Source organism: Puntigrus tetrazona, chromosome 9, assembly GCF_018831695.1.
Source record: "Puntigrus tetrazona isolate hp1 chromosome 9, ASM1883169v1, whole genome shotgun sequence".
NCBI classification, from domain to species: Eukaryota; Metazoa; Chordata; class Actinopteri; order Cypriniformes; family Cyprinidae; genus Puntigrus; species Puntigrus tetrazona.
Genome location: NC_056707.1, coordinates 22299262 through 22322872, shown reverse-complemented (window position 1 = coordinate 22322872; position 23611 = coordinate 22299262). Strand labels below are relative to the sequence as shown.

Sequence of the window (23611 nt, the reverse complement as noted above, 5' to 3'; positions counted from 1 at the left end):
ATGAAATCCAGTAATTTGTCAAAATACTCACATGAAAAGAGCCGCAGGAGTATCAGACCCGCGTTTTCACAGAACCGACAGAGGATCTTCCAAAGGTAATTCATTCTTTCCGGTCACATACTTGACAGACAAATTGCAGTGAATGCAAGAATGACTAGCTCGGCTTTGAGAGCAGTTTACACGTGAACATTTACGCTCATTTTCACATCAGATGTTATTCTGATCCACCCCGGACTACAATCAGAGTCAGACATCATTCCAGATCCTATCGTGACTGGAATTGGGAATGGATGGAGAATGAAGTCAGGTCAGACTTCAGGAGAATCAACACAGACAGACAAAACAGCATGCCTCTGTGTTCACTGCTGTTTCTTTTCACTTAACCATTGGTTTCATCTGTTTGTATTCCTGCTGTTGTTTGTCTTTCATCCCGTCATGGCGGTTCTGTGGGCAGAGCCTCATCCAGTTTGAGTTTAGGCGTGTGTGTATATCTGTCAATAGCACGCTGATGAAGAGGTGTTTATTCGAGTTGCTACGTTACAGACCACTGTCATAAACAAAAAGCGGCTGGGTGATTGAGAAAGCAGACATTAATCAGAGGACATTTGGCGTTTTGAGATTATTATCGCTCCATAACTCTGCCCTCTTGGCTGATTAACAGAAGTGTTACCTACCCTTTTAGTGGAATACCAGTATTAACTGGAATGACAGACTGTGCCTGGCGCTTCAACCATCAATCGCCTGCTTGTTTCTTTTAAAGCTGCAGATACTCTGCCAGATACCTTGGTGCAGTGTGATTGACAGATGAGTGGGTGGTACTTCCGTTGTTGTCTAGGACTCTTGTGAATGGATTAGCATACCTTAAATAAAGTGTACATTTGTTTTCAATGGTTTTCGAATGTGGTTCAAGAAGATAAAATTAGTGTGCATAAAGTTGTATAAAGTGTGGTCTGGATTTAATGGTTTTGTATTATATTTTCATTATGCCTTATAGTCAGCAAATCTTGTTTCATATGTAGTAAGGATCTCTAGTCCTGAAATATCAAGCTATTGTTTTAGATATCAGCAGCAAATGTGTCTTCGATTTGCATCGCGTTGCTGTGATTGTGACCCATAAACAAACAACAACCCAACTCAGCTTCAGTAAAAAGCCTGGCAAAAAGCTTTACAAAGGAGGAAACTCAGTCTCTGGTGATGTTTATGAGATCCAGATTTAAGGCAGTCATTGCCAGCAAAGGATTCAACAAAAAAATATTAAATATTAACTATTTATTTATGCTTATTTAGTCCCTGAAAAATGTGTGTGGGGCTGTGTTTAAAAATAGTTTGTAATTAAAGCTCAGAGTGTGCACTTTAAGCCCCATATTCACAGAGGCCTTAGCCTAAGCCAGGATTAGGCCATAGTTCAATTAGAACATTTTTATAAACATGCATTAAAAAAAACATTACTGGTGTGCATCTTAAGACAAAAAAGTTTTCAGTTGAAACAGCTCAGATTTACATTTAACTTTAATATGTTTTGGTCAGCTGCAAAAAAAATAAAAAAATTGTGCTTGTGTTCAAATACAGGAAGTTGATATGAACTCATAACCTCATGAACTCTCATATAAACTCCTCTAATTCTCTTTAATTTCTTTAATGTGTTTGCAAATTTGTCTTAATTGAAAATTATTTTTACTTTTTTAAGAGAACCTCAAGCGTCAAAAACGATTCACAAGCGATGTAGATTTGGTGGAGTCATGTTATATTTTTCTATATTTTTGTTCTTCTTGTTCGTCTCGTTTGCACTGTGTAAATCATTTTTACGCTATACGAATTTTTCAGGAGCGATAAGAGGGATGTTGTTCTGGAAAACAAGGAATGGAGGCAGCATGTGATTGGATTACATGGGAATTCATTACTGTCAAATGTTAACTTAGTTTTTTCAACCTACATATTTAAAGGGTTACCTCACATTAACTCTGCCAATATATTTGCTTAAGCTTATTAAAAAGAAAAGTCTTATTGTGAGTGCTATGAGAGATTAACTGAGCGTAGCGTTTTAGCTCATGAGATTTGATGATTAAGACGCTGATGAACTGTAATCTTTTATTTTATACGTTTAACGCTCATTGTTTGTTCTGTGGGTGTGGAATTGGCAGTGCCTGTCTCATTTATCCGCTTTCGTCGTCTTATAAAACAGATTGCGTTCTCCTGTGTCACGGACAGATATCTCTTTGTGTGTATTTGTTGTTGGTTTTTCACACAACAATGAGAATTTTTATCATCATTACACACCCTCGTGTCATTCCGAACCCACATGACTTCCTTTCCGAGCTGCTCTTTTTAATGAAAGTAGACGGTGATTTTAGGGTTCGAGCCAGACTTTCAACATCTCTGTTTTGCGTTTCACAGATGAAATAAAATAATACAGATATGCGGTTGAATAAATGATGTAAAAATGTGAACTATTTCCGTGGCACCCGACAGTGGAATGTCAAAGAATAGCATCAGAGCTGTCGGATCAGAGGTGGAATTTTCCTGAATTTCCTCAACATCGACTGTTGTTCTCCTGCAGATTGAGATGTCTGGTGAAGCAGCTGGATAAGGGGAGGTGAACGTCGAGATCTGAGGAAAAACATCGAATATGCGCGTCGGTTCTGGAAGCAGTGTACATTGACGAAACTAGGTAAGTGAACGCTTGGCTTTCAACGCTCTCGCATGTAAGGTTGCCAACTATAGCGGTGGAAAAGAAGTTGCACTCTTTTTGTTCTTAATACAATAAATGCCGTTTGAGTGGCAGGTGACTGCAGAGTATGCTGTAAATAACATCAAAAGGCTGTACAGTGCAGTACAGTGTATGCTTGTTTTCAGCTATGTAAGTGATGGTTATAAGGTCTGTCGGGTGATTGATGAAAAAGCGCTAAAAGCGGTCAGAGTTTTAATGGCCTTGTAAAGTGTCACTTACTATTATACACATACCAGTTTAGCTGCTAGCATGCCGATTTATAACACTACGCTTAAAGGAACAGGTGTCTGTGAAACAATTTTCACTCTGAAATAAGTACCAGCAAGTAACACTTGATGTAAACTGTGTGTAAAATATTATTTTCATGATTTTTAAACTTCAATGATTTTTGTTTTATTAATATATTTTATACAACTTGCAAAACAGCCTGTCCTCCCACAAAAAAAATGAGCGTATAGGTTGTTTATGCAAGTAACTTATACAACCTATGTTTATTATTTACTATTTTAGGTTAAGCGCCCTCTAGCGTGTAAAAATAATGACAATGCCATGTTGCGTCCGTCGCGTTTTTGTTCGTACGAATCACACCCTGTTTTAATCACCGATCCCACTGTAATTAAAACAGTATTTTGATGGGTGTAAATTTGTACAAATGACCATACCTAATCCACAGCTAAACCTACCCGTTACAAAATCTTAAATTATAACCTGTTTATGTATTATGAGCGTTGGGCGTTGTCAGGTTTCAGTGGTGTAAGTGCATTGTCACATCTCATGAACGTGATGCTCTACAGGCTGAGCTACACGAGGCCGAAATTGCGAAGCAGATAAAATAGTACGAAATAGTGTAGGCACAATTGTAGTATAGACTTTGATGGGCTGTATTTCAGGGATTTGTGTAAACAGCCTACACAGACGTATTGGTTGGAGGACATGTTGTTATAAATATTTTTATAATGTAAAGATTTTTGACTGACAACCCACGATAACTTGGGTGTCACAAACACTGGTGATTATTATTTTGCTGTCATGGCAACATTTCCAAAATGGTGGTCTGTCTGGATAGGTATGTTTCAGCATATGCAACAATTCTAATGTTTTAGTAACTTATTATTAGATTACACTTAACCTGGATTTAATACTTTTCTTGAACAAAATTATATAAAGCAAGTTACGAAAATATTGTAGTGACTTATATGTCACAGCAGGTTGTTAACATTATAACAGTTGATGGATTTATTTATTTTTTAATTAATGCTTTAATCAGAGATGTGTTGAATTGATCAAAAGCTTTGCATTGCTCAAATAAATACTGTACTGAAATTCCTATCCATTAAAGAAACCTGAACTAATTGCACAGCTTGCTGAATTGTGCGCGCAATTCACTAATTCTCTCTATTTCTAATTTGTGTTCATGATTTAGCAAAATCAAGGGATCTAATTGTTATAATGTTTCACAATATTACTGATTTCACTTAATATAACAGCATATTTTAAATTGTAATTTTATTCAAATTCAAATGCATTCTCAGAGTAAAATTCCTACAATACTGGATGAACAGCATGGGTCAGTTCTGACTAATGTTTCAATATTTCAACATTTCTTCCTCACCCAGCCATTCTAGGTGTGTTTGACTTTCTTCCTGGCTTTTCCAGGCTTAGTAATGCTGGTGGATAGTGACCATTACTTTGAAACTCTGTAAATCGGATATATCTGCAAGTACTGTAAGGTAAAACTAACCTATACGCCCTTTGGGGGTTTCTATATGTTCTCTGAAGCAGATCGATGGATTGCAACAAAAATGTTTTTAGTGTTCAAATTATAACCTAAATAACCCAAATACCTGACTTCCGTGTGTGCATCCCAGAGAGGTGCATAAGCTTGGCTGACTTCTGCCAAGTCAAAGGTCGGCCATGACGCGCGAGGGACGCACACGCTAACCATTTACCGGAAGGTATTTAGGTTATAATTTGAAAATTGTATATTATTATATATATATATTATCTAAAAATTAAATCAAATTCTTTATACAAAAACCCATCTATCTGCTTTGGAGGACATATGATATCCCCCCCAAAGGTCGTATAGATTAGTTTTACATATATCCGGATATATCCGATTTATAGAGCTTCAAAATAATGGTTACTTCGTGGAAAGTAAGTTTGAAGCTCTTTAAATTCCAAGCATTAACAAGCTTGGAAGAGCCAGGATCATTTTTTTAACTCCGACTGTGTTCTTCTGAAAGAAAGTCATATAATTAAGGATAGTTTGGAGGTGAGTAAAATGTGCTGTAATTCTTTAAAGATGCATCTAGTTTTCTTCTAAGTAAACGTAGCTGCTTGGTTCTCTTTTACTTTAATGGAGACCATAGGAAGGAAGTATAACATATTAATGGTATGAGTGTTCTCTCCCAGAAGGATTATCTAGTCCACGCTTTTGTCGTTCAAGCATTCTCATCTTTATTTCCAGCAGGTTCACATTCATCTGAAGAGTATACATGCTCAGCTCGCTCCCCGTGGAAGTCAGCCTCACAGTTAGTCGGCAGAGCCAGGCATCCCATGGGCCCTCGATCCTAATTAACCGAGACCTAGAGCTCTGTCTCTCGGGTTGTGCTTCAGACTGACGTGTACAGAGCGCTAGCGTTGTCCCACTAGAGCCCTGACAGCCTCGTTTGATGGGCTTGTGTTTAGACAGACTCAGCTATGGCTAATTACGTTTTCCTAATGACAGGCACAGGATGTATTTCCATGGTAGCAGCTTTGCAGAGCAATTTTAGCTTGTTACTGGAACTCGTGAATATTTGTTATGATAACATGTCGCATTTCCTGCGCCGCTAAGCTTCCTACGTAAGACTGAGCAATAACAGTCACTATTCTTTCTGCATGCATTCATTTCTCAGGAAAAGCTTATTTATTTAATCTTATGCTGGTTGCTTAAGGTACTTCAGCGTTGAATACTGCCTTCTCTCCGATAGAGCGAGGCAGGATGAGTCACGGCACTATGAGAAAATGAGCGAGTGGCTGTGGAGACGTTTTCTTGCTTTCTGTCTGCACATACTGCGTAAACAGCACTTTCAGTTCAGAACATCACACAGTTGTGGAACTGCATTTGGCTTTATTGGTCACAAAAACATGTACAGATCACATTTTACCATATACTAATGCTTTGTATGAAAGTATTTTGCCCACTACAACACATAATTATTAATATAAAAGATCAATTGCGTTAATAATGGATATTTTAGGGCTGTTATATCTTTTACTTTAGAGTTTTTTAATTCTCCTTATTGTAATAAATGTATTTTTGTGTGTGGGAGAGAGAGAGAGACCCTGGACCACAAAACATAAGTAGCATGGGAATATTTATAACAATAACCAAATATACACTGTATAGATTAAATTATATATATTTTTAATGCCACAGATTATTACAATATATAGTAAAGATTCTGTTCCCTGCATATATTTTGTACATTTCCTATCATAAATACTTTTAAAACTTCATTTTGATTAGTAATATTCATTACTAAGAACAGCTTTAAAGGTGATGTTCTCAATATTGATATTTTTTTACCCTCAGATTTACAGATATTGGCCAAATATAGTTATCAAACCATACATCAGTGGATTATTTATTTGGATTATTTATTTGGATTTTGAAAAATTGACTACTTTACAATGTATATGTTTTATAATACTATATAATCCTTTATTAATGTTTTAGAATATAATGTAATTATTTTATTAATTTATTGTTTTAATATTTTGTATTATTAAATTAAAGGAATGAGAGTACTTTTTTCATCTCTAATAAATAAAATATTATTAAAATATTTTCAGGCATATTATTTTTAGCCAATAAAGCATACATTAGGGCTATGTTAATGTTTATTTTTCACTTCACTTCACTGCTGTGTAAATAAAAGTGAATCTCTTTCTTTCACCACACACAACCAAACACATACACATTTTACTAAATACAATACCATTTCCATTTCAAGGGTTTATTTGTTTCTGTTTTTGAAAATGGGCTGCATTTCCTATAAGGATTTTTTTTTTTTACTTAGGTGTGAAATATGACTAGGACATATTCCTGACAGGTTTTGTAAAACTCACCCTATTACAATCCACATACAGAACCAAAAATAACGCCTAAATGCAATATTCTTAATCTTTACACATCAGTTATTGCACATTCCAGCGATTGTAACACCCACCGACGCACATCTGAATGTAGGCTGCAGCCTCCTATGGGTTTTACAGCCCTGTACTTCTGATTTCCAATGATGTTTTCTGTCACTAGAGCACAGATTCCCTGCTGACCGATATAGGTCGACCACATGCGGATATAGGTCGACCAGACTGTATGTTTTCAATTACCGAAGCTGAAAACAGTGTTGATGAGATGTCATGATGATTATTAATGTTTTCCTGTTTTTATTGACTTTTTGTATTATTTGCGATATTCAGAACTTAATATTCGAAAGCAGAAAATGGTAAATTTTATAGTGCTAAAATATTTTGGTCCCACTTTTTATTAAGTGGCTACTATCCTTTATTAGTGACTACTATGTATTTACATTTTAATTAATAATTTGGTACAATGCAGTTACTGCGTACATACATGTTTTTACATTGTACTTATATTTTAAAAGATACCTAATATGTAATTAATTACTGTAATTACATTTATTATTAATTACACTGTTGACCAACCCTTTAACCCATCTTTAAACCCATACCACCAAAACTTTACTCATCCCACCTCAATAGCAGCAAAAGTGTTTTTGCAATACAATATGAGCACAATAAGTACATTTCACTCATTTCTGATGTAAGTGCATAGTAGTTAAGGCCACCTAATATAAAGTGTAACCAATATTTTTAATCAGTTCATCAAAACTGCTACCAATTGCTACCGCTTGCACTCCTTTGCCTCGCTTAATAACATACAATATTTATCTTGGTAAAGGTCATGCTGTAGACTCTTCACAGCAGCTACCGTAGGCTCTTTGTAGTAATATCCTCTCTGAAAATCTTTGTTGTTCTCCAGGCGACTTCTGGACACAGAGGATGAGCTCAGTGATATCCAGGCAGACTCTGTGCCCATGGAGGTGCGAGATTGGCTGGCCTCCACCTTCACCAGGAAGATGGGAGTAGTGCGAGACGGCCGGAAGAAAAGCCCGGTTCCGCAGCATCGTTCACGCGCCGTTCAGGCTGGGATCTTTGTTGAGCGGTATCTATTCTGCTCGCGTGCGTTATCTAAGAGTTAGTGTGTTCGCCATGATCAGAAATTAAACTCATTAATATTAATATTCTACCGTTGTTTAATCACCCTCATGTTATTCTGATATTGTTTGAAAAATGCCGATAACCAGACATTTTAAAATTTTAAAAAAAAAAAAAAAACATCTTGCTTATCAACATTCTTCAAAATAACTTTTCAGTACTGAAAAGTATCAGTCCAATGTTTATTAGTATATATATAGCACATATTCTGCATGACGATATTCTACATCCCTAATCCTACCAAAACCTAAATAATCAATAAGCAGCAAAGTGTATAGTTAATGGTTTGTTAATAGCCAGAATTGGACTTTTAAATAAAAACATGCTAACATTAAATTTAAAAATAATGTAGAGCATTCTAAACTAGTTCCATCTTGACCAAAGGTGTGTCCTTTAAAGGAAGTGGCCTAGGTAGGCTGCTCACTGTTTGACTGCGTTTTATATGTGCCCCTAAGTGAGTTTAAATCATACAGACAATCCCATTTCACAGACCTGCCTGTTTTTTTCCTGCTAACTGGGAAAATGTCTACCAAGATTACTGACACGTAAGACTCTCTTAAGGGCTTGTTCTGCATAATCTTTTCCAGTAACTGAAAATGAATGTCTCGATCCACTCCATTTGCATCGTGCAGTCCGTCCTCTCTGTGGCATGCACTCTCATGTCTGAGTAATGTGCGAGCCGCTCCCTCTTACATGGGCAGAGCTCCTCATTTCCATGGAAACTCATTCAGAATGTCATAGACACCTGTTGAGCTTGAAGCAATGATCATCGGGTGCTGTGTGATATTGAACGCATGTTAGGGCTCTCTTAATAATAGATAGGAGAAAAAAAAGATTAAAAAAAAAAAAAATATATATAATAAAAAAATATATATATATATATATATATATATATATATATATATATATATATATATATATATTAGTCTTACAACAAGCTCAGAAATTCAGAAATAGATTAAATAGATTAAATGTAAGTGTTAAAGATAATTATATAATTATATGTATAATTAAAGTTGGAATGTTTTAGTTGCCTGCTAGAATGATGTCACTTGGAGTATGATGTCATCAAGGAACTGTTATAGTAAAATAAAAAAAAGAGATATATAGAGATATTACAAAAAATACAGAGATATTACAAAAGACTAGCATTAGATGATGTCCAGGTGATAACTGTTGAATTTAAAACTCACACAGTGAGCTTATTTATTTATTTTGCTCTTCATATTTAGAAAAAAATGTTCTGTGTGATCCTGTTCATTTTCCATTATTATGATTTATTAGCCAGAGCCAAGTTAAGCACGCTGGAACCGAGATTTGATCATGATGTACTATTATTTTGGACTCTGGACTGTGAGAAATAGCATGACGTTTTAAGGTTTTAAGTGCTTTTCCAGACTTATTAAAAAAGGAAAATTTTAGTGTTATGCCCTGCATATTTTTTTGCCTTGATTCCAACTTGAATGTTCTCGTGCAAGGGAATAAAGTTCTGTGAAGGTTCAGTCAACCACATGTAGATGTATCAAAACTGAATTTATCGCGCTGTCAAAATCCAAAAAGTCCAGTGTTGTTTCTGCAGTTTGATCCTGTATGTAATATCCTCTCCTCCGTCCTCGTCTCTTAAACACTTCAGTGAAGCTCCATTATTACTACAGACTTTAATAAAACCCTTCTGACTGTGATTAACAATTGAATGAGCTTGTATAATGTCACTTACAGTGTCAGCTTAAAGGCTTCTCTGAGATTCACTTAAAAACTTTTTTATAATATAAAATCATAGTTTTGATCCGATGAACATAATTTATATAAGTAGTTTAAACCTCTTCTTTCACACGAAGAATTTAGGTTAAAGTTTGTATAAATGTACAAGAAATGTTATATTTTACATTAAAGTCAGAAGTTTCCAACCACTTTAATCATTAGCCATACATGATGTGACGGATAATTCGCATGCATAAAAAGAAAGAGCTTTTAAAACAGTTGTAGATAGAGTATGCAGTAATACTTCCAAAAATATTCAATACCAATTAATTAAATGCAATTAATTATGGATCCATGCGAATCTGTAAATGTAACATTACATTGTGATTTGTTCACAGAAATGGCCATAGTCATAGAAAAAGGCTTATGATGGTTTGTGTGTGTTTGCAGAATGTACAGAAGAACATCCAACATGGCAGGGTTGACCTATCCACCATCTGTGATTACTGCTCTAAAGGTACAGATTATCTTTACGCTAGACTATAACATGGCTTTAGTCCGTTTCCTTAAACTTTTATACTGTATCTGCCATGAATTCATAGGGAGTCTTGCTCTTTTTCAGGATGTTGATAAATGGTCATTTGACGTCTTCACGCTTCAAGAGGCGAGCAGTAGAACACGCTCTGAAGTTCCTGGTGTATGAACTTCTCACCAGATATGACCTGATCAGCCGCTTCAGGGTACGTAGAAACTGAAAAGCAGACACACATCCAAGACTGCGATATTAAATGCATTGCTTACCTGGGATACTGACTCATACACCCTTAGGGAAACTGCCGTGCTGCCACTGAATAAAATTAAATCTGTCATTTACTTACCCTTATGTCCTTTCAAACTATATTTGTATTTGCATCCTTTTTATGCAGTTACGAAAAGTAAGGACTGAAGTGTTCAAGCTTCAAAAGTACGTGAAAAATCTTTGCAAAAAATATTACTGTATTTACTGCATTTAATTTTTATTAGTAATTCAGTTCATTCTAATCAATGAATCAGTTCAGATTCATTTAATTAGGAGTACTCTATAACTGATTCAGTCTGATTTAGTGATTCAGTCTCAGAAACCAGATTCAATGTTCAATTAAGATTAGACTCAAATAATGTGTCATTACTGACAAAAAAATCATTTTTCATCAAAAGATTCTAAAATACAATGGATAAGTTAAATGAGCTAGTTTTATAATATGCTTTGCAGTTGTTTTGCATGATTTTTAATCTTAAAAGCTTCGATCTACATTCTTTCTGACTGCATGGAAAAGAGTAACAAGCTCATCAAATAATCTGTTTGCATTCAATGGAAGAAAGAAACTCATACAGGTTTGAAAGTGAGTTGTTATGTAAACTGTTTTTTATAATACATTATGATTTCATCCTTTTGGTATCACACTTTTTCTTAGCCAAAGTTTTACCCAAAGCCGATGCTGTCTCCAAAGCATGCATGTTTTTTTCCTGCAACAGGAGATTTATATGTGATATACATCTGATGCACGAGTCATCTGACATTTTCCATCTGCGCTCTTTCTTTGTTTTTCACCATTGTGTCGGCTCTCATCACCTCTTACCCTTTTCTCCAGCACAGTGACGACAGACTGTAAACTCACACGCACGGAGCCTCATGATTACATTGTAAATGCAAGCAACACATGTGGCCTGTGTTTGGGTTTAGATGGTCATGTATGGAGTCCCTTCTCTTCGTATGATTACACATGGATATAACTCTCCTGAAACGCTCTTTTACACTTTGGCTGCCTGTGACATGCTCCATTAATCTGCTGTGGCTGGATTTAAGCCTGCAAGCCCATTCTGTGTCTCTAGTTGGGTTGAAAATCAGGAATGAGTTCCATTAAAAATCATTTAAAAAATTATATGGATGTTGATATTTTTATTTTCTATTTTTATTTTTATTTATTTAATTTTTATCATTTCTATTTAGTCTTCATTTATTTTTCATTTTTATTTTTGTGTTATTAGAACTTTACCTTAAACTTTTTTTAGTTTACTTTTCAGTGCATCATTTTCATCTTATATGCTGCTTCTGCTTTTATATTTTTATATTATATATTATTTAGTTTTAATTATGGAAAAGATTTTTAGTTTGAGTTAATAATAACAACAGTGTAGGTATATTTTAGTACGGTGTTCTATTAATCTCATTGAAAGTCTACAGATGTTTAGATAAAGATAAAATAAAAGATTTAGGAGTTTGCAGTCTGCATTTACTGTAATTATGAAGGAACATAGAGGGGTAAAAAAGACTCACAAATCACTGACAGAAAAAAATAGACAATATTGTTTTTGCCTCAAAAAGTAATTGTGAGAGAAAGTTTTAAACAAATCTAATCCAATTTTCTTTTATTTAATTTATAAATAAAATAAAGTTATTTTACCTTAAAGATGTGAGATATAAGATTGAAATTATTAGATATAAAAGGCACAATTATGTTAAATTAAGATAAATAACTAAAATAAATTTTCATTTCTGCAGCATTTAAAAAAAAAAAAATAATAATAATTTAAAAAATAAAAAAAAAAATATTTAATTTTTTTTTTTATAAATTATTTAAATTCTGACCGACCCCAAACTTTTGAATAGTAGTGTAGTTAAAACAGAGTTATGCTATGTTTTATTTTTTTTCTCTGTGCAGATACCAGTGTCCTCCTTGTGTCATTTGTGGAAGCTCTGGAAATCAAGCACAGCAAGCACAGAAACCCCTTATCACAATCTGATCCACGCTGCCGATGTCACGCAGACAGCACACTATCTGATGCTACACACTGGCATTATGGTGAGTGAGCGCTCAGTGAATTGTGCATGCATGTCTGCACCCACAAATATGACATCTGTTTGTAGTCAATATGAGCTGAGCGCTTGAGGTCTTAACTCACAGGTTAATACGCGCAGCTGTTGAAATTCATTTCGATGATGTTGAATCACGGTAATGATGGTTATTTGGGTAATGACTGACTGGTTTGCTCTCTCACAGCACTGGCTCACTGAACTGGAAATATTGGCCATGGTGTTTGCCGCTGCTATCCACGACTTTGAACACACTGGAACCACCAATAACTCCCACATCCAGACCAGGTGTGTGGTGACCATAAGAAACAGCCAGCTGTTTCAAATAAGCTACCTTAAAATTTTCATTTATCCAAAATTTCCCTCACCTTGGAGTCAATGAAAGGTACCTGCTATGAAAAATAGCTTTACACTGGCTTTCAAAGACACAATAACATCAGACCTGCATCTGCGGGAAATTCTATGAAATCTAGACATAAGCAAGCTAATTAATATTTAGTATTTAAGTTAAATACTTGTTTCTTGTTATAAATTAAATCATATTGTGATTCAGATAATGATTATATATTTTAATTTATATTACATGAACCTTTTTAAACATTTTTTCTTTGAAAATATTTTCTATTATTAATAAATCTTCAAATTATTATAAATTATTTTATTTAAAATGAAGCCTTATGGCATGAATTAATATTTGTAAAATATTTATACAATTTGTATTATTATAAATTATTTTAATAAGCATTTCTTAGGCCTTAAATGATTTTTTTAAAGCTAGCTTGTCGCAGTGCATTTGCATTATTGCCTTAAATTGGACTGAGGCTTTAAATTTGGCTATATCGAGTTTTCTAAAATTATAATGATGCTACCTAGCATTTGGAACAGTGTTTGCATCCAGAGCGTATCTATGATGCATTAAAATGCTGCCTAACGTAGGCAGCTTACTGGGATTTTGGACTGGAGCCTAGTGTAAAAGCAACAGAGATAGTGTATGTGTATGTACTAGACAGAGATATAACACTGATCACATTCTAACACAGTTTATCTTGCTTCTGGTGGGTTGCGCAGCTGAGCTCTGGGGATTGATCATGTGTTCAATTAATCTTCAGTGGCAGGATCTACGTCAGAATCTCCGCTCATGTTGTTGTTGCTTTGTGTTAATTCACGTCAGGCAGAACATCTTTTTTGCATTAATACACGCCAAAGGATCCTTGAGTACAGGTCTTATTTTGTGTGACAGCCCATGGCAGACGTCATTGTTCTGAAAAGTAGATCACAGCATTAGAAACGGATGGCACTGCAGCATGCAGGGGTTTTGGAGGAGCGCTCCATCGTCAGTGATGGGGAAAAATGGAGCCATTACTCTTGATATCTCTGATTACTGCTGATGTTCCACCTCAGATTTACTCCTCAAGAGAATAAAAAATTAATTCTGCGTAATAGCTGTGTGTCTCACTGAATAAAATGGGGTTTTCTTAGAAATACACGTGTGAAGATCTCCAGAATTTGGGTTCAGAAAAAGCCCTCTTATTTTCAAGAAATACGTTTGCTTGTTTGGGTTTTAATATGTTTTTGTGTCAAATTAATGACAAACTATGTGTTTTATGTATTTTAAATTTAATTTTCTATTGATCAAACATATATTTTAGGCACCACAAATTTTCAACATATATAATAGAAAAAAATATCTGCAGAATCATGTGATATTGAAGACTGCAATTTATATATATATATATATATATATATATATATATATATATATATATATATATATATATATATATATATATATATGTGTGTGTGTGTCAGTAGTGGTTTAAATAAATTAAACTTAAACAGATTTAATCCTCTAAACAGGCAAAATAAATATATGCAGGCAGGCAGAACATAAACCTACATTATGGAGCTCGATGATCAGACAAACTGAACACAAAACACAGGACTTAAATACACAAGGTAATTTGACTAAATTAACAAGAAACAGGTGAAGACAATAATATAATTAATAGGAAGGGGAAGGTAGGAGCACACAGACACATGACACAAGACAAAAACAACAACAATGACAAAGATATGATATATGATGTGTATAATATATATATATATATATATATATATATATATATATATATATATATATATATATATATATATATATATATATATATATATATGTATGATATGTGTGTATATATATATATATATATATATATATACATATATATATATATATATATATAATATTTCAAATGAAACATTATAAACAATTATTTTACATATTTATTTTATAATACAGCTTTTTACAAATAAATGCAGCATTGGTAGGCAAAGAGTCTTCTTTTTAAAACAGCATACAATATACAGCAGGTACTTTACTTCACTTATATTAGCACTTTTAATGAAGCAGAATAAATAAAATGTTTATAACGTCTTGATTCTTGCATGGGAAGAGAAAATCTGACGCATGTCAAGCTGCTCTTTTTCGTACTCAAAAATGTCTATATTTCTATATTTAAACCGGTCCAATAAAATATATCACTGACGTTAAATGATAAATCCCAAACCAAAGGTATATAAAAATTCTGAATATATACAAGTGCAACTGAAATCACAATTCTTGTGTTAAGTTTAAATATAGCACTTTTAGATTCATGATGTAAGTTTGACATCAATGATGCCAAATTAGTTCTTCTACGTCACATGACTGGCAACAAACTGACAGGTTCGAACAACCGAGGGCAGTATTATTAGCCAAAATGACTGAAATTTTCATAATTTCTTTTACAAAACTTCAGAACACTTGAAAGGTACTGTATGAGTCATATGATCTACTTTCATCTTGTTTTTATGGTTCTTTTTGAAGACTGACAGCCCTGGTGACAATACGTTTTCATAAAAACATCTTTTGTGTTCCACAAAAGAAAGAAAGAAAGAAGAAAGACTTCAAATGGCGTGAAGTCTAGCTAAATGATGATGATGAAATGTTTCATTTTTAAGTGAACTAACAAAAGTTATTTCAAAAATGTAGGATATTTTTGACTCTTCTTTTCCTCGATCCTGCACAGATCGGAAGTAGCCATCCTCTACAGCGATCGCTCGGTTCTGGAAAACCACCACGTAGCGCGCAGCCTACAGACTCATGCAGGAGAGATGAGATGAACATCCTGGTCAACCTCTCCAAGGATGACTGGAGGTACCTGGGAGGAATGGAGGATCTGTTCTGGGGAAAGTGGCTGTGTTTTGAGTTGTGCTGTGTCGTGTTTTCACAGAGAGCTCACGTCGCTGGTGATCGAGATGGTCATGAGCACAGATATGTCCTGCCATTTCCAGCAGATCAAGACGATGAGGAACACTCTGCAGCAGCCCGAGGGTGAGTGGTGCGCCTGTGGTGTAAGCGCGAGGCCCGTATTATGGGTTTTTAAAAATGAGAAAATGCGTGACTGAGCTCTGACTCTGAATCATTGAAGCAGAGTCATTTGAAACCCAAGACGCTTCATGTTGATGTCAAGCATATTGCCCTTCCTCTTGTTTGGAGTTTTTCGCGTTGGTCTGAAAGAAACAGCAGTTTCCCGGTAACACTGTGTACACAAAGTGCGGCAGCAGTGAGCTCACAAGCGCTGCTTTTTAAGTGAAAATTGACCAATCACATGAGATTAGCATCATGCAAAGGTGGGGTTTGAAAAATGAACCGTTTGGGTGTCGTTGAGCAATTGAGGTAAAAATGAATTCATATTACAAGAAAATGAAAGTGGTTTTTGACGGTTAGGGTGGTACTGTATGACATATATGCTGTGTGATGAAATAAATGCTTTAAGGCTAGAGACTTTTCTCTTAGTTAATTTATGAATTATAGTATTTGTTTTGTTTTCGCATCCATTAAGCTCCAAACAGAATCAGTCGACTACAGGACATTAACTAGGCTCATAAGATTATTAACAAAAACTACTAAAACTCCAGGGTCTATTTTCCCAGTTTTCCCAGGAAAAAAACATTTCAGATCTACATTTATTTTCTCTCTTTTTCTTTTTTTTTTCTTCTACTTCAGATGCACGTCTTTCTGATGGAAGAAATCCTTTGCTCTGTTGGCAGAAATTATTTTTAACAGGACTTTAAGTGGAGTAATTTATTTTAAGACTCTTGATATCTTAAATTTCACTTGACGTTTCAAGTTTATTTAAAAATGATTTTATGTCTGCTTGTTTACTCTTTACTTAGGCTTTTTGGTCAATGCCAAGGACAAATTATATGCTAAGTGACTAGATAATAAACTCAAAACTGAATATACACTACTATATAAACAAAAATTTGTAGTTGGACAATTATACTGTATGCGCTGCATACTATAAAAATAATTATAATAATAATAAAATAATAATAATAATAATTTTATATATTTTATTTTTATATTTTTATTTTATATATATATTTTAAAATGCTGTGAATTAAATCCTGTGAATTATTCTAATTTACTGATTTTGTACTCATGAAACTTAAAGTATCTTAATATACATTATAAACTATAAGTTTGAGCATTTTGACCATATAGTAGATTCAAATATATATTGTACTTAAAACACATTTGGCAGTAGTAATATTAATGTTTTTATTTATTCCTTTAGTGTAGTCTTTTTTTTCCTAACTGACTTAGCAGTATAAATCTTAATAATATAAATAATATACATCTTATAATAAACAAAGTAATGTAAGTATTTTAGCCAAAACATAGCTATTAATACAGTTGTTAATTACAAATATTAAACAGAGAAAGACAGACAGAGGCTGATGGTGCCATTTATACACAATCCTCTTGTCCTTTGTTTGCAAGTGTGTGTGTGTGTGTAATTTATGAATTCCTAATTTGTTTACATGCACTCCAGTGGCTTTACAGCTAGTGTTTGTGATGAAGTGTTTGCATGTGACTGATGAAGCTCTGATGAATTTGTCAATCAGAATAGACAAGGCTAAAGCGCTGTCCCTGATGCTGCACGCGGCTGATATCAGCCATCCCGCTAAGGGCTGGAAACTGCACTACCGCTGGACACAAGCGCTCATGGAGGAGTTCTTCAGACAGGTACACTCTTCATAATATTTATCTCTCATAACAAACAGATCTCCCAGAGACACACACTTAAGAGATGCAAACATTATCATAGGGAAAACTGGAGTCCATCCAAGAGCTGTGTTATTTTACTACCATTAAGATAATTTAAAAAAATATATTTTAAATAGTGCTGTCAAACGATTAATCACATCCGAAATAAAAGTTTTTGTTTACATAATTGTCACGGTCGTGGTTTCGCGGGAGAGAGCACTCGAGAAGTGAAATAAACTTAAACAGATTTAATCCAAAATGGGCAAAATAATAATAAATACAGACAGGCAGAACAAAAACCATGTAAGGACATCGTATGGACATTGACGTTCGGACAAATGGAATACAAACACACAGGACTTAAATACACAAGGTAATTAACAAGACACGGCTGAAGACAATAATACAATTAACATGAAGGGAAGGTAGGGCACAGAGAGCACGTGGCACGACACAAACAATAACAAAAGAGTCCAGAGACGTGACATTACTCACCCCACGCGGAAGGTGTGTCCTCGCACCTAAAGTAAAATCAAAACTTAGAATTGGGGGATACCGGATCTTGGGAGGAGATTCTGGTGGAGGACGGCCCCCCCAAGGGTCCAGGGAGGTGCAGACGGAGAGAGGAGCCAGGAGGAGACAGGAGGAGTCCGGAGCAGGAGGAGATCCAGAGCCCAGCCATGATGGTCCATGGTAGCGCCGACGGAGGGAGGAGCCATGGAGGAGTGGCCATTGACTCCATGGGGCCGACTGCCGGCGGCGGAGGAGACTGAGGCGGAGAGCCGAAGAGCCAGGAGTGATGCGAGGCGCTGGAGGACCAGAGGTGATGCCGCGGGCTTCAGCGACCGATGCGGACACGGGGACTGGAAGGGCGCTGCGGAGCCAGAGTGACAGAGGACTGAGGTGGGCCGGAGGAAGGAGGAGCCTTACAGAGCCGGAGGATGGAGGGGCGAGGCGAAGTCGGAGGAGAGAATCCTGGAGGCGACGGATGGTCGACGACTGACCAAGGTGGAGCCGGAGGGACAATGGAGCCTGGTAGAGCTGGTGGACTGACGGACCATGGTGGAGAGGAGGGAGCTAGGAGCCTAGGGGAGCCGCCGGGCCTACGAGCCGATGTGGAGTCCGGGACTCGGAGGCGGGACGGTGAGGCGAGGGATCCTCCTCCACCCACGGCGGGCGATGGGAGACCGGCAGACCCGTGGTGAGCTCCAGATGGTGAGCTGAGGATGAGCGCAGGGGCTGCTGGGATCCATTGACAGCGTGTGGCCAGGGTGGGAAAACTTGTGGCGGCGCTGGCTGCACGGGCACTGGAGGGAGCACACGTGGCGCAGGCACTGGAACTGGACGGAGCGCTCGTGGCGCAGGCAGGCACTGAAAACTGGGACGGAGCACACGGGCGCGGGCACTGAAACTGGACGGAGCGCGGCACTGGAACTGGAGGCGGGCACTGGAACTGGACGGAGCGCTGGGGCGCATGCACTGGAACTGGACGGAGCGCCACGAAGGGAACAGTCTCTAGGGTTGAGGCAGGCATTCAGGACGGCTGGGCGGAACCAGCGGGTTAACGGGACGGCTGGGCGGAGCTAGCGGGCTAACAGGATAGCTGAATGGGAACAGGAACTCTGGATACAGGGGAGGTGCCCAGTCTAAGTCCAGGTCGACATCGTCCAGCTCCTCTTGTAGATCCAGCAGCCCCAGGTGGATGATCAACTCATCCTCAGCCGATGTGCAGTGGGCGGAGCTCCACTCCGCGCTCTCGTTGCAGTCAACTGTCTCCACCGTGGCGAACTCTGTTGCCGGCTCACGCACCTGGTCTGTCGCAGTCGGCTCGGGTCCGGTGGTGCTCCACAGCTCTCCTCAGTGATGGTTCCGTGGTCCTGCCTGACTCCGCGACTGCGCCATCGGTGGGCACAGGTTTGGGCTCCGCAACGCGGGAGATGATAGGCTGGGTTCTGGATCTGGAGTGGGGCTGGTGTCGTTGTCCTCCAGCGCAGCAGTCATAAGCGAATTGCAGGACACCAGCACCCACTCGATGTATGTGGCGATGCTCTCTCGAGGGCCGTCCCGGACAACTTCACTCGTGTGGAGTTGTCGAGTCCTCGAAGTACAGTGAGCAGAGGAAGCTGTCCGGGTGGCGCGAGTTGTTCGCGAGGGCAAGGAAGTCCTTCATATAACCCTCGAGAGAGCGATCCTCAGCAGGATGAGGAAGTTTGGGGTCGTTTTTTTAAATAAATGTTTTAATTATTCTAGTTTCAGTTAAATAACCATATGTAAGAGTTGATGCACATAAGAATTGCATTGTATTGTGTGTGTGTGTGTGCGTAATAGAATAGAATAGAATAGGAGATAGAATTTTCATTTAGAGAGTGAGTGGGAACCTGTCATAAAAATTGATAAACGTGCAAAGTTGCACATGAACTTAACCAGGATCCATTTGCATTCTGAGTTTGTTTTGGAAGTTGCTCTCAGAATCCCATTGGCTCAGAAATCACGGGTACATGATGTCTCTGTCAGCACAAAGACGCAAGAGGAAAAGTTTTATTACACTATTCACAGGACTCTGAATCGGGGTGAGTGAGTAATTCTTTCTGCTTCTTTTATTGTCTCTGCAGGGTGACAAGGAGGCAGAACTAGGGCTGCCATTCTCTCCACTGTGTGACCGGAAAGCTACCATGATTGCCCAGTCTCAGATAGGTACAGTAGTGCACACACACACACACACACACACACACGCACGCACACACACCGAGGCCGTGTTTGGAACAGCAATGCTCACATACTACCTCTACTATGACTGTGTAGTATTTGTGTTTGCGTGAAATAGACAGACGGTCGAATAATGTATTCCATAATGCCTTATGCTCAGCTTGACCTTCCATTTTCAAGGCTGACAAATAAACATTGTTATTTTGAGTCATTGTTTAATTGGACCACCAAATGTTAGGTGTTAATCTTAATACTAAAACAATAGATTAACACCTTCAGATACTGTTTTAACAAAACTTCAGTGTTTATTCAGAACGGGGCTTTTTAAAATTTAATTGTATTGATTAATCGATCAAATTGATCACAATTTTAGCTGAGATATGACCGCGCCAAAATTTTATGTAGGGGTAATTATTGCTTCAGTTGAGAAAAAGCATTGAATAGACATAACAAAAACTACCTTTAGAAATAAATATTTTGATTCAACGTTGTATACATTTTCATAAATGGGTATTAGGCTTTTTTTTTTTTAGAAATTATTTGTCTTAATGAGTCAGCATATCAGTTTGGAGCGACTGATACAGTTTTTTTTCATTTTGTAAAATATATAACATACATTTTTATTTTTCCTGTGCTTTTATATATTTTATTTATATACAATTTTATTTAGTAAATGTATTCATTCATTTATTGATTTATTTATTTTCAGAATAACAATAAAAACAATAAAAAAACTATTTTAGAAAAACAAAATAAAAGTTAGATATTGATTATATATAAAATAATATATTACAGTTATATAAAGTTAGAAATCTGTGTGTGTGTGTGTGTGTGTGTGTGTAATAGAATAGAATAAAATAAAAGAGATTTTTCATTTAGAGAGTGAGGAACCTGTCATAAAAAATTGATAACCGTGCAAAGTTGCACATGAACTTAACCAGGATCCATTTGCATTCTGAGTTTGTTTCACTTGAGGCTGCTCATGCACATCAATGTATTCTATGCAGAATTTGCATATTTGTACACACTATATATATTATAATACTGTAGATATATTATAGTATGAGAGACTAGTACTGTATAAGAACAGTGTTATTATTCTGTTGAAAACGTTTAGTACCGTCATGCTCAGCTCTTTTCTGCCATCAAGAGGCTGCTGAGGCAGTTACATGCTCTCTTGTATTATTTAATGGCCCTCATAAAATAAATGTGTTTTGATTTAATGACACAATAACTAAAGGCGTCTAGATTGGATCAAAAGCCATTATAAGCTAATGAGTTTCTAGCTGGTTAAATAAACAGGTTTCTAAACAAATCTTTTTTTCCTTGAAAGGGTTCATCGATTTCATCGTGGAGCCTCACGTTCTCTGTTCTGGTCGACACGACAGAGAAGATCATTAGTCCTCTCACAGAGGAAGCTGTCAAATCTGGGGGTGTGCGCAGGTCAAGGTGAGGTGACGGCCACGTGTTCATCATGGTGAAGGTGTTTGGTGGAGAGATTGGTAATCTGCGTGTAATCTGCCGTCGCGGTGCAGTTTGACAGGTCGGGGCTCGGCTGCGGTGGTGGAGTCAGTGCAGAGACACAGCGGTCGGGGTTCGAATGACGAGCAGGGGGGCACTACAGATTACTCACTGTGCGGCATCGACCTAAAACGAGTCCGACACCTGCTCTCTGAGATCATCCAGAACAACAAGGAGCGCTGGAAAGAGCTGTCTGTGCAAGGTCTGCATCTGTTTGCGTTTCTGACTCTCGTTCATTACAAGCAAATAAATACGTGAACATAAAAAAATGTTTCAGATGTGCATATGTTAAGGCTTTAGATTAGACATTTTAATTAGCGTTTTAGTATCTCTAAACATTTGCGTGGTGGTGCAGCAACAAAACAACTTTTACTTTGGAAAAAGAAAAATATATATGTAGAAATGAATGCATAACAAACGTATACATATAAAACTGAAAGTATAGAAAGAAATTGCATACATAAAATAAATACTTAATACGTAAAATATAATTTAGCATTTTAAATATAATTTCTCAAAATATGTTTACATTTAAATAAAATGGTAAGATATTATTAAAATAAAAAAATAACATTTATATTTTATTTCATTAAATTTTTTATATTATAATTAAATATTAAATACACATTGTTCTGAAAACAGTGATAAAAACAATACTTTTGTTTTTAGTTTATAGTTTTCAAAAATGAAGAAACAACTTAACAGAGATGTTAAGTTGAAGAATTTAATGGCATATTGCTTATTAGAGCTGCAAAACATAAACCAAGAATAATTACATTCAAAATAAAAAAATCTTTACATACTACATTGTGTAATGTGTATATCTATTACATATATATGTATACACACACACAGTTATATATGCATATATTAAGTAAAAATATGTTAGATTTATATATAAAATATTTATATTCATATTTAATAGAAATATACAAGTACAAATATATTTACTTTTTTTAAATATGTTCATGTGTTTAAAAATATGTTATATTTACATAATAAATATATACAGTACACACACATGTAGTATGTACATATTATTTTTTAATTTTAAATGTAATTAATCTTGGTTAATTGTTTTGCAGCTCTAATAAGCAATATGCCACAAATTCTTCAACTTAACATCTCTGTTGCATTCCTTCAAAATAAAAAAAAAATTCACAGACATTAACCCTTGTTGTTACACTTTTACATTTATATGTAAATATAGTTTAAGTCTTTATGTTTTAAAATTTCCTGTTCATTTTAGCATTACTCATTTACTATTTTTTTTATTTACTAGAAATTTGTAAGTAAAAATGTTTTCTATATCATTTTTACTCAATTTTAATTGACCCATCAGTTGTGACCCGTAAGTGTTTCATAAGATACAGTCCGCAATCTACAGCTGATCTCACTTCCTGTCTCTTCCCAGAGTTGGCCAACAAACAACACGAGAGAATGTCAGACCTGGAAGAGGAGCCCATGAGGAACACACAAGTCACACTGTCCCGCAGCAGTCCAGCCAGAGGGAGTCACGACTCAGAGTCCAAGTCCCTGAACGAACTCAACAATACGGACTCCACTCACTCTTCCCAGGACTCTCTGGACCAGAGCTCCCAGTCCCCGACGGAGGGGCCCGGCGAAGGCTCCCCAGAGGAGCACAGCTCAGAAACTCTGCCTTGGAATGGCAAAAGCGCCTAACGTCACACAGACGCAGCCAAGCCTGAATGTTTTTAAT

The 23611-nt window shown here is 36.4% G+C and overlaps 1 pseudogene; it reads left to right on the top strand.

The window, feature by feature from the left end:
• Nucleotides 1–23611, top strand: part of LOC122351745 — a 23695-nt pseudogene continuing 84 nt past the window's right edge.